The 13,018-nt window shown below is 40.8% G+C and overlaps 1 long non-coding RNA gene across 1 annotated transcript in view; it reads left to right on the top strand.

Moving 5' to 3' along the window:
- Positions 1–567: 567 nt before the first annotated feature.
- LOC109955513 (uncharacterized) overlaps positions 568–13,018 on the top strand; it is a 142,031-nt gene continuing 129,580 nt past the window's right edge. The window contains exons 1-2 of the long non-coding RNA XR_002274272.1: positions 568–796; positions 8,312–8,411. This is a non-coding gene — a long non-coding RNA (uncharacterized LOC109955513). The remainder of the gene's footprint in view (positions 797–8,311; positions 8,412–13,018) is intronic.

Raw genomic sequence — 13,018 nt, forward strand, 5'->3', positions numbered from 1 at the left:
CCGTGCTGGTTTATTCAAAAAGTCACAGGCAAGAATTTACACTTCAAGTCCAGAGATCTTCCAACCCCCAGCCTGCCAAAAGCAGCCCGGGAAACAGGAAGACCCCGAACCAAGCATTGCTATACAATATTAATTCTTTCTGGGCTGTCGAACCGTGACGTCACCTGATCTGCCAGCTTGGCAGCTGAGCAGAGCAGTAGACCAAACATGAAGAAAATAATGTGTGTGGCTGTTGTTTTCGTGGTGTGTATCTAAAACAATTTGACATAACATTACACATTAAGACAAATATTATGGTTACTTTTACCGTCATAATAACATTCGTCCCTGACTTGAGCCCTTCTGCCTTAACAAACCTTGCATTTAACAGCCTGAGGAAGACATCCTGGCTGCACTAACATTCCTAGACAACAAATCTCTAATCCATATCTATCTAACTAAGAAATAACCTAACAGTATTTTCAACTTGTTGCTGAAAAAGGACAAAACACTGCGACATAAAATGTAAGCTCTGCCAAGGCAGTAAAGTGCGACATAGCACAACATTGAAGAAAGGTATTACCATGACAGACCCGGATGTTAGCGATGCTACATAGCTAAAGAGAAATGCTAACGTCTCTATGTCGCAACATAAGATGGAGCTTCAACCCCCGTCTGCAATAAAAGCGGTGTCTTTGAAGGAGGTAAAGCAACTTGTAGCTGTGTATGTGGTGGAGGATGTGCAGTCAATATCAGCGGTGGAGTCCCTGCTTTTCAGAAAGCTTATTAGCCACATTTCAACCATGTGAAAGCACAGGTGAGTTTAGATCATTAACCTAAATTAGTACGTTAAGCAGCAAGGATGCAAACCTGTCACCTCATGTCCAAGTAGGTCATTTAATTAAATGTTGTAAATTTAAATGCCAACTTTCTCTAGACCAGGTCTTGAGAACTTTGACAGACTCTAACTACAGCCTGCTAGTCTATATCTATCCTAACGAACATAGAAAGTCACTTTTGGGTTTTCCCCATTTACACTAGTCGTCACACTGACGACTCGCATATTGACATTTACGCCGGATGCCCTTCCTGACTCGCACCCAGGCCGCAGCGGCGAGAGCGCTGCGCCTTAACCACTAGCCTACCAGGGACGGCTATATTTTGGTGACCGGCCAAAAATAAATTTATTTATACGCAGAGATACTCTCTGTGTAGAAAGGGTGAGCAGGCAATCTGGAAGTGCAGTATTTTTGATGTCATATGTGCGCGACACTATCACCGGAAGGGAAGGAAAAAACAGCAGGCAAATACTTTCTTATAACCTTGGGTCTAGCTTCTAAAAGCAACTGCAACAAAAAGAAAGGGAAAAAGATGTCCAGCTGGGGAGACAATAAGATTCGAGAACCTCTAGCTCTTTGAGACAATCAATCGGTACTTTAGGGTTAGGGGGTCAGACTATCTCTGCAAAATTTACATCACAGTTCATGCACAGCGATGTCGTGACTCTAGTGTGGAATGCCGGCCTGTTGTCTGAATTTACAGGCAGGCTCGCAATTATGCCTCCCTTAGCTTAATGTATATGAACAGCACAAGAGAGGCATATTGGTGACTCTGAAAGGGCTGTAGTGCAGGATCTCTGTAAAAACGACTTGTGTCACCATTGAAGTGGGTATTCTACAGGGGGAAGCAGTGAGCAAATTGCTGCTTGGCACACCATAATGAGACAAAGGTGACAAACTACCGGCTGGGGCTACCTCTTACTGTAATGCATACTGGCTGACAAACTACCGGCTGGGGCTACCTCTTACTGTAATGCATACTGGCTGAAAAACTAAAATACAATAAAGTAAAAACAAAGGCTCGACTGACCAGTCTCTTGAATAATCTATCTGAAAAACTCCATCTAAACTGTGTGTACATATATATTTTTATATTTAGAAGTACTCTATTTTAATCTTCCCAATGCACATTCCTTTATTTTGTTTGTACATTAGTTTTTTTCTTTTGTCATCTCACTCTTATCTTGTTTACTTGTTTATCGTTTGCCTTACAAAAGAGCATTGTACATGCGCATTGAAAGCCACTTTACCGGAGTGAAATTCCTTGTTTGTTCAACACCTGGCCAATAAAGATGATTCTGATTCTAATGACTTGATTATTTGATTATCTGGAGGCAACCCTAAATATAGAACAGAGCCATCATTACTGTTTTATGATTAAGACCTGTTCTTTTCTTGCTGTGACAAAGCCTCTGCTGGGAAAAGATTAACTTTTTTTTTTTTTTTTAACTATGGTTTATACTTCAGTAGTCAGAAGTTATAACCTCTACTGCTACTCATCATATCTGCAAATGCATTGATAAATATTCTTAATGTGGAATTTGTTTAACAAATAAACTGGAAGCTTATCTGCACTATTTTGAGTAACTAAAACAATCAAACAAACGAAAAAGTAAAGGAGTCTTCTTTACGTGACAACTTCTTTTATGTTTAACTGAAATGAGGACCACATAGACAATAAACACTGCTGATGATCTCACTGTCAGAGCCTGCCATTTCATATGTAACAGATCAAATTATGAGAGACCTTGCAGTGCAGTGCCAGGGCTCAGCATGGAATTAAGGGGAAACTATCATAAGGCTGTGCTTCTCAGATAACCGCACCTAAAGCAACCTTTTCTTCCCTTATCTCCCTCTCACCCTAATTGGCCCATCTTTAGTAATGCCTGGTGAGTGTGTGTTAGTGTGTGAGAGAGCTGGGGCCCCTGTAATTAGGGTGACCGTGTTCACCTTTCCTCTCATGCACGGGTGCTCAGGCAGCCCATGGGGAAGGTGGGGGCTCTATATTGTGCTGTACACTTGTATAAATGTATGCGTGTGTGTGAGTGAGTGTTAGGGGTACGTGTGTGTGTGCGCTTGCATGACTGTGTGGGGAAGGTGTGCTCAGGATTATTGTTCTGCAATCATCTTGGACTGTCCCAATGGCGTTCTCATGAGCCAAGAGGGCTTTGGGTGCTGCTGGTTCTTACTGAACGGAAGAGGCATCTTATTTTTTTCATTTTCTCTTTTCTCTCGGTTCCCCCCCCCCGATGACTAAAGTGTTTATCGATTATCTCTGCTCACTCTTCAACAATTTAATATTGGGTGACAGTGCACTGTGTTCTCATCGTAATTAGAGTTCAGCTCTGAGGTGGGGGTGCAGGGTTATGGGGGCGATTAGAACCTTTTGTTATTAAACTTGATTCATCTTCCTCCTGCACGGCTCTGCCCTGCTCTACTCAGCTCTCTGCTACCCTTAGATGCTTACCAAGGGTATCAGGCCATCCAGCCTTCTCAGATTGGCTAACCCGCAAATTATCATATTTACAGCAAGACTTTCCCCATCTGCCCCACCCTCCATCACCCTGGACCTTTCTCCAAAGTCTGCTCGCCTCACAATGCCACAGTAATAACTGTATAGATCCCCAGTTAAATCCACTCAGATGCCACAGAGATTACATCCTTTACTGTATGAGTGCACCACACTGGGTGTGCTTTATGTTTGATCAAACTACTGAATAAATAACTGCTGATTGTTGCTTCAGTATTGGAAAATCTGTTAACAGATATCTGTGAACTTTGCAAGATTGGGTATTTTGCATTTTCCCCCTACTTTCTCAAGGACAGCTGTATTTTTTTAGAACAGAAACAAATTTGCCAATATACTGTAGCTGATGACTGTGTAACCTGTGTTTTGATGCATAATCCAGACATAAAAATCATAAGTAGTCCAGTGCTTTTCATTTACAGTACCTTATAATCTGAGACCAACATTATTTTTTAATTGTAACTTATTTACCAGCCACTGCTGTTCTTTTAAAGGGAAATCAAAACTGTGCCAGCTGTTTTATCATTTTGGTTCAGTCAGCTGTGTGTAGCATTTTGTTAAAAAGTTTTAAATTACATTTCATTATTTTGTCAGTCATCATCACAAAGAACAACACTAAATGCAGTGTGACAGAAGTTAAAAACTATGAATGTGTTATTGTAATTTACTCATGACCTCTAATGAGGATCTAGTCATACTGTAGTAGAAATTAAGTAGTTAATTACTTAAGTTGATTTTATTGAAAAGGGGTAAAAAGTAGGCATTTGCTTGCCTAGATCTGTATGGCCTTTATTGCAAAGCTTCATTTATTCCTAAAAAATTAGGCTATATGGAGTTAAACTTGTAATTATTGCATTAAGTGAGATGTAGTGCTCGTCATGCCTTTCAAATGAAGCACAGTTCTGAAGTACAAGATACAGTCATAATCAGTCTGAGGTTAGAAATTTTCAGAGTTTAAAGTACCATTAGCTTTGTTTTATTGCCAATAAAAAGCTTTTAATTTTGTTTACTTTCCTCTCATAGACAATGCCCATGAAGTGTGTAAGCACCAGACAGATTTTAAATGTACACATAACACAGTTATTGCAATGCCTTTGAATGGAAGCTTTTCTGAAAAGCAGCACATAATGTAAACAAGACCACAGATTTAAAAAATGTGTTCTGTATTAGGACTTGCTTTAGTGAATCTTGGCGTCTCAACTGTGACTTAATTGCTGATTAAATGCATAGTGCCAAAAATAAGGTTATTAAATGTTTGCACTGAAGACTGTACAATGTACAGTTTCATTAAATGTTAAATTTTTTTGCCCTGTCAGCATCATTCTGATTTCCATTTTTTAAAACTTTGTTACATGAACATAATTAACATTTTCCTTAAGTAGAATCAAGACAGAAGAAATAAATTTTAAGATAAACAACGCTGAAAGTTCACTACTACACTGATTATGTTTGTCTTATGTGTAAGTGTTACGTCAAAATGATCTCCTGGATGCAGTGATCTACCAGTTTGACTTCCACAGATGTCTCAGCACACACAAAAATGTGGTGTGATGGTCTTGGCAATTCTTTTAATCAAGCACATTTTGTGGTCTGTTGTTTACAGACCCCTGTGACCCCCTGGAATTTTGTAACATGAACTTAACTGTTTAAAACTTGTTCATGGAAAAAAAAAATAACTGGTGTCGGTAGCGTTAGGAATTCTAGTTGATGGTGTTGTGGTGTCACTGCAAGCAACAATTTAGCAAAGAAGAGTGAACTTCTACCACCACCACTAATAAAACTGTTAGCTTTGTGCTCTCTATCCCTTTGCCGCGCCAAACATTGTTAGCTTGAATAGGTGATGTGAGTCGACAATATCCTCCCTCCTCTCCCCTCGACTCTGGTTGCCGCCCGACCCTTTATCCCTATCCCTCTGCCCATTCTTTGTCTCCTCCGGAGTCTCCAGGAGCTTGATATGGAGCTTATGGGGAAAAGGAGGAAGATCAATCCTGATGTCAGCAGCTCAGCGCACATCTTTCCCCGTATCGCCGGGACAAGGGTCAGCTGGAGGAGAGGCAGCCGCCACGCAGAGATAGGGCGAGAGAGTGTGAGTGAATGGAGAGGGGAGAAGAAGGGGATGGTGGTGGGGGGAGGATGAGAAAGAGAGCCCTCTGCATGGCAGCCAAGCGAGTGAGCAAGCGAGCGGCCCAGCCCAAGGGAGTGCACCTCCAGTAGACAAAAGATCAATTCTCTCCATTTCACTCTCAGCTCCTGATAACAAGCAAAAGTTCAGCAAGCCCAGGAGCTGTCTTGCCTTTGAAATGTGCATTCTGCTGTGCTACACACATGCCGCTGTACAGTTACACTCTCATACAAGTGGCCTACACACACACACAGACAGTCAGACTCATGTTTAAACTGAGAGGGCTCAGTTATTTTAGGAGAGATTATAAATAAGTGTTGTATTTGTTTTCTAGAAATGAGAGACAATTAGGAGTAGAGTCCACGATGGATGTCTGAAAAAGGTTTTCATTGAGTTTAATAGTTTAATGAGCAGAGATAGTGTTTGTCTCTGAAATTCCAGATAGTCATTGTTTTGTTGGTGAGGATATATGTTTCCAGGTTTGTCATCTGTGCTCTCCAGCACTTTTGATTTGTTACTAAATGGCCTTCGCAAAGCAAAACAGCATCTTTTAGTTTGCTTTTGGTTCAAGATTAGAAAAACAGACAGTAAGAGAAAACAGCACCAGACAGGAAGCTGTTGCATTTGGTCAGAATCAAAACATAATTTGTGACAGTGCACTGTGCCAAAGGTGTGTGGTTTGGATCGTGATTGCGGGTAACAATGTTATTGGGAAAGGGCTACGGTCAGTCAAACCAGAAACCTGCATCTTGAAGAGCTTAGTTTTGTTTTTCCTGCAGACACAAGTGTTATTGATAACATTCTCATTTTGGGGGAGTTTATGGAATATATTGTTTCCTTCCTGTTTGTGCTGGTACTCAAGTCACAGCACTTGTTTTTGTTAAAATTTTAAGTTCCCCCAAAGCCACATGTTTGTGGTTTGTGAGCCCTAACATGTTTCTCATTAAAAGTAACAACTTTTTCAAACCTTTAAATTATCGAAAAAATGTATGATATGTCACACTTGTACTGACCAGTGCAACACTGACACACACTCTTTAAATACTGTATTTCACAGTCTGAGCACCTAAACCTGTATTGTTTGTATTGTTTCCAGTTCTCATAAAAGTCATATTTATCTAGGTCAAGTAAAAAAAACAAAAAACAAAACTCTTTAGAGATGGTGCCAAGATTTTAGTACTAAAATGTCAACAACCAAATTTCACTCAGAAGTGGCCAAAGTTGATGTCATTTCTTACTGGATGAGTCCTCGTTGTCTATTTTGATCATTAGTCTCTCTATGATGGTCTATAAATCTCTGCTGAATTCCAGAGAGGCTGATGGTGTGTGACAGTTCTGTAGCTGGTTCTGTTTAACACAACCACAAACACAGAGCAATCCTGGGGAGGTTAGAACCTTGCCACTTCTCATCAAAGTGAAACCCAGAGAGAGGGTCACTCGATGTCAGTATTCAGGACAGGCACCGGCCCTCTGTACCACAGTAGGCTCTTTACACAGAGGCTGTTGGCCTGCTGTTCACTACAGTTGAATTTTGAATTGGTGTTATTTCCATTCTCCTTCATTTGGAGTCCAAATGTCATAACAGTGTCTGTGTAATGTACTCAATGATTAGCTTTCTCTCAGGGACCCCTGTCCATGGCCTCCAGCAGATGGCCTGTACCTCTTTGTCTATGCAGATTTATTCACTGGGAATGTGTACATGTATTGTCATTACATGGACATCCATTGCTAAATAGGCAGTAATTGAGGCAAAAGCTGTCATCCAGTCAGTGTTGTTTTTGTCATGTTCTGGCTGAAAGGAACAACTTGCAAAGAGGGACAGCCAGTTTCACACAATTGACCTTTTACATGATTTTCAATTACTGGAGTAGGAGAGAAACGGAGGGGTCCCTGTAGTGCAGCTGTCTCCTCTAAAGAACATCTGCCCGTCGAACATGGCAGCGGCTCCTTTTTCTCCCCGTGAGCTCGCCTGCCCTGCCCAGGATGGGCAGGTGTGTGCTGGGCCAGGCCCCTCTGTCATTAAGCGGCCCAGCTGTGCTGTCACGTCTGGCTTAGAGGCAGGTGTCATCCATGACCCTGTCTCAGCCCCCTCAGAGGGGTTTACACAGACCTTGACAGGGCAGCTGAGGGTAAAGCCACGAATGGAATATCTATGAAGGACGACTGTGTTGTCCCATCATCGCACCCTGGTGGGCGCCACCTCCACATGCCTGCCTACCCTCCTGCCAAAGTGCAGGATGGGCCCTCATCAGCCATGTCAGTCAGTAAAAAGAGAGAACATCACATCTCCCCTCCTGCTGGGTCCTGTGTCTTTTCAAAGGAGAGTTACACACTTGGAAAGAAAGACAGAGTGCTGGTAGATATTTTCACTGATGCACTGAAGAAACAAGGGTATATTCAGTAAAAACAAAAGACAACTGGCAACTTTTTGGTGATAACACAGTTTGCACATTTTTCAAAGCACTATGTGATTTAAACTCGTAATAAATTGGGTCACACCATATGAATAAAATGCAGAATGAGAAACAGTTTACTGTTAAAGTAATGATTTAAAATGTGTCTGTGTAGTGCTAATTCTACAAACAATGTGTTCTTGGTGTCTGTTACGTTTTCATGATCATAATACAGTATGTATGTTGTAAGCGCTACCTGCTCAGTAGCAGCAGTGTGGTAGAATAATTGATCAACATTTATTTCCCTCTATGCCAAATGTGTCAGCAGCTCAGCAACTGGTGATATTGTTAAGAGTCAGAGTCATGTAGTTCAGTCACCTGATTTTGCTTGGACCAACATGGTACTAACCACAGAGATACTAACATGCATCATACTCCTGTCTTTATTCAGCTTCTTCCAAGTGCCATGGAAGAAACAGCATCCTCAGAGGTTTGGATTGGTCCTGGGAGTTAATGGCCAAGCAGATCTGCCTTTCTGACTGCATTTGAATGTAAGGACCTGTTTCACCTCTGGTAATGTATTTATATACTCCATGTTTACAGACTGTTGCTCATTCAACTGCAGGCTGCTAATCCCACTTCATGGTAGATAAGGCAGAGGAGGGGACAGATGTTCAGGAGAGACATTAAGGAAACCAGAGACTGAGGATGCAGAGGGACCCTGCTGAAATCTTTCCAGTCCAGTTCAGACTGTGAAAGATGTAGGCTTGAAGCAATTATAGCCACACTTAAACACAAATATCATGATCAGATCTGTGATTGCAGGGTAATATATCAGATTGAAATCAGCAACTGGTGCTTGGAAAGCGAGGAGCTATGTTTGTATTTAGACTAACATGCCTCATAGTCACAGCTGTGCCAAAAAGTGATTCAGTGCCTCATTTTGCAAGATCAGGGGGAAACAACTGCTTTTGCAGCTACTTTTTAAAATCTACACTACCACTCAGAAGTTTGGATACATTTTCCCATTCAATTCAGTGCAGTCTGAAAAGCTCTTAATTTGAAAAGCAGACATTTTTATATTTTGCATCATGCTTGTGTAATGTTTTGAAGGTCAGGGTAAAGAGATCCATGCCCTACATATTCCAAACATTTAATTAGGTATGGTCTGGATAGCTTTTCTCTTGATGTCAAGAAAATTCCCAGATATTTAGGAGCGACCGTGCATAAGCTTGCATAACTGAAGCAGATGAAATTTAATTTTTCCATTCTGAATTTCTCTAAAATAAGATTTCTGTGATTACTGATACCACCATACGTGTCTGCCAGAAATATCTAATGTCTGTAGCTTGTCATTAAGCCTTTTTACTAGTTTCCCATCATGAGACATCGCCCTCATATTTTTACATTTTGTTAGTGAAGAATTTTTAAAGACTGCAGATCATTATTGATGTGTAGCTTCACCTGCAGTATAGCCAGTATGAATGTGTTAAAATTTACCCTTGGACTCACATTGATTGGGCAACTAATGTGATGAAAATCACCCGAAAAGTAGAACTTGTGAATTGGTTTCTTATACAAAATAGTTTTTAGTAATGGAAGTGCTTCTTCTACTCAGTGACAAGACATGGGGCATTTTGTGATCTGCAGCTCGAAGGATTGTCATAATCAGGCATTTGAAAAATCAAAAACCCTGCACATTATTGTATCCAAACCAGAATGGATGCTGAGTCTTCTTTTGACCAGCAAGAAATCAAGAATGTGATGCTTGTTTGGTCATTTTTGAGTTATTGGATTTTTTTTCGGTGTCGGTAGGGGAATTCCCAGCCTCACCTATAGAGTATACACACACATCTAGTGTTATTTGGCAGCGCGCCTTCATCCACCGACACCTCCAGCGTCCCTGGTGGCCTTTGTCACACAAGAAAGAGAATGATCAATATCCCAGTTAAACTAGACTTTCAAAGCTGATCGTAGGCTCTCGTTCTGGGGCCTTCTTCTTTAATGAATTTTCTTTCATTCCGCACAAGTTTTTAAACATCAAACAATAAATTGGCCAGGGCACAGTAAAATATTTAGATCTATTGACTGTGCTTGAAAAATGTAGAGGGCAAAAACTCTAGTGGTTTGATGCTGATACATTCTGAACACTTTAATCCGCCCGAGTGTTTCCTTTTATCTGCCTGGGCTTCTCCAAAAGAGGGGAAAGGGGCCTCAAGAATGTTCTCAACAATCCAGCAACTCTTTCTTAAAAGCTCCTTACCTTCAGCTGCTCTTCTCTAACCGATTCCCAATGTCCATGGTACCAAGGCACACTTAAAAAAAAAAAAAAAAAAAAGACAGCATACAAAATGATTGATTCTGTTAGAAGATCAGAAAAATTCTTCAGTGACCGTTTGCCTTAAATGACAGGAGCTGTCTACAGATGGGAACTGATAACATTTTATTGACATCAGTGCCATTATCGATTCTACTTATTGGTCCGATCCTTTATTGGACCTTTAATGATCCCTGAAAACAAATATAAAACTGATAAATGAAATTGTTCTTTAGAAAAATCAGCGTGACCATGTCTGTCTGTCTGTGTTGCATTTGGGGAAACTTACAAGTTACCACTGCAATGTAACTTCTCTGTAGTTATGTTTCTGACCTTTTATTCCTGTCTCTTAGTTTTTTTTTATGTTTATGTTTTTCTTTGCACTTATGAGGCTGGGAGTTGATGGGCGAGTTGAGCAGCAAGCTGTAGCCTCAGAGGTACTGTATTTGTAGTGACAGTCTGTTTGCTGTAATTCTCTAAAATGGATGAAATGAGAGAACGTGTACAGCATTAACTTTCATTTAGCCTTTCTTAGTCAAAGAAAATCTTCTAAGGCTGTCTGTATGGTGCTAATGTTATTATAACATAGGATAGTTACCCTTGCTAAGGGACATGCTGCTTGGGTGGGAAGTGGTGGCACCCATCGTAAAGTGTCAAATACATGACAGTCCTGCAGGTTTAGTCTATGTTGCATGTAAAGATGTTTCAGCACAATGCTGGTGTTTCCACCATTGCTTATAGACAGTGTCCAATTCTGATGGACAGTATAGAACCGGTTCTAAAACTCCCACCGCTAGAAGTGCCTCAGAAAAAAAATGTATAATTGAAAATTTAGAAACAAATTCCTTTAATTTTCCTCTCAATAAAATCTGTGGAAATGAGGAGCGTATAACAGTAATAATACTGACATTACAAATTTTGCATTTAGTCATCTCCACCCCAAAGCAACTCTAAACAAACGTTAAAACAAAGAGGTAATAAAAATCACATCTGTGGTAAAAAGACATGTTTTGTTCTTGTTTTTTTTTTTTTTTTTGGAAATGGGTTTTGACAGAATATCTTTATTGTATCATGAAAGGTCCCACAATAAAAGGAATCCAAGGGAGGATACCATTGTTGAGTTATCTAAAATGCCTTCTCTCTTTCAATATTGACGGGTTGTTGTCTAGGTCAGTGGTCCCCAACCTTTTTATCACTGCGGACCGGTCAACGCTTGACAATTTTGCTGCGGCCCGGGCGGGGGGGTGTTTCGTAGATTGTTTATATTGTAAATATAATAATTAATGTGAATCCACTGTGTACTTGTATGCAACTTTATTAGCAGCTTCCTCATAACATTGCGCCAACAACATAACATAACGTGCTCTGGTGGCGATCTCGGGGTATTCTGTCATGACTTTAATCCAGAACACCGACAGAGTTGTTGTCTCGAACATACTTTTAAGGCCGCCGTCATTTGCGATCTCCAGCAGTTGATCTTCTTCTTGCACAGACATGCTGGATTCACCTGGTTTGTTGACAAATGGGTTGCGGATCCATTCCTTGGCAGTTCGTGGGTCCTTTGTGGTTGGGAAGTAGCGCTCGAACTCTTTTAAAAGCAAAGACAGGTGATCGTGCACCAGCTGGGAGAATGAAGGCTCAGGCTCAGTCTCACCCAAAATCCCCGCTAATGTTTGAAACATGTCCAAAATGCCGCTGTTGACGCGCCGTCCCCACAAATCCAGTTTGGCTTTAAATGCAACTACTTTATCTGCCAACTTGAAGACAGTTGTCATTTTCCCCCGAAGTGACAGATTGAGTTCATTGAGCAGGCTGAATAAGTCGCACAAGTAAGCCAGTTTTGGCGCTCAAGTGACCGAGATGTAACAGAGAGAATACGGTCATTTTTCAAAATAAAAGATCGTTCAGACTCAGATAATAAATAAAACGGAAATAATTAATAATTTCTTGTACGGCCCGGTACCAATGGATCCACGGACCGGTACCGGTCCGCGGCCCGGGGGTTGGGGACCACTGCCTTATACTGAAGCATCATATATATAAAAAAAAACCAATACATTATACAATTTTAAATACAAATAAAAGCAAAACAGAAAAAGAAAATGTAGATAAGATAGAGTAAATGTACATTTTAGAAGACAGCGACAGGAGAATTGCTGAAAAGGCCCTACAGGATGATCATGAAAAAGGAAGAGCTGTCCAGTTTTTCCACACTCTCAGTCAGTTCTCATGTCAAAAAGATAGACTTTGCCTCCACATGACTTTTTAAGTTGCATGACATTACATTACCTGCTACTATTATCTTATCTATTCTCATGTAACCTGAACATTCTCGCAGTCTTGTAATAATGCAGAGCTGACCCTGCTGTAGGAGGACATTTTCCGTACGCATCAGTCCTTCTCTTAGGTTGGAAGAACAAACCACAGAGTAAAAAAACAAAGAGAGATGTCTCACTAAAACAGGAAGCATGTGCTGTTTGTTAGGAGTCTCTGACTTCAGACGACCTTTATGGAAGCGGCTGTGGTGAGAGGTTTGAGATTTCATGTGTTCTATTCACCAGTGCTAACTATAAACAGACTGCGAGGGTTCCATATCAGTGGAGAAGAAATGGTTATCTGAAGGCCATTTTGTTCCATACCAGGCAATGATTATGATTGATTAAGCCCATGATTACTGGGGCTGGTGATCACCTAAAGGTTAACTGGTCAGGATGGAAAGATCTGGGACTGAAGAGTGAATGACAAGTATTCTTCCTAAACTCAAACACTACCATGTCAATGGTCTTAACACAAGACACTGTGTCGCAGCTGCAGCAGAGCACAACAAGCCAGTGAACTGGG

This window comes from Monopterus albus, unplaced genomic scaffold (genome assembly GCF_001952655.1).
Source record: "Monopterus albus unplaced genomic scaffold, M_albus_1.0 scaffold15.1, whole genome shotgun sequence".
Taxonomy (NCBI): Eukaryota; Metazoa; Chordata; class Actinopteri; order Synbranchiformes; family Synbranchidae; genus Monopterus; species Monopterus albus.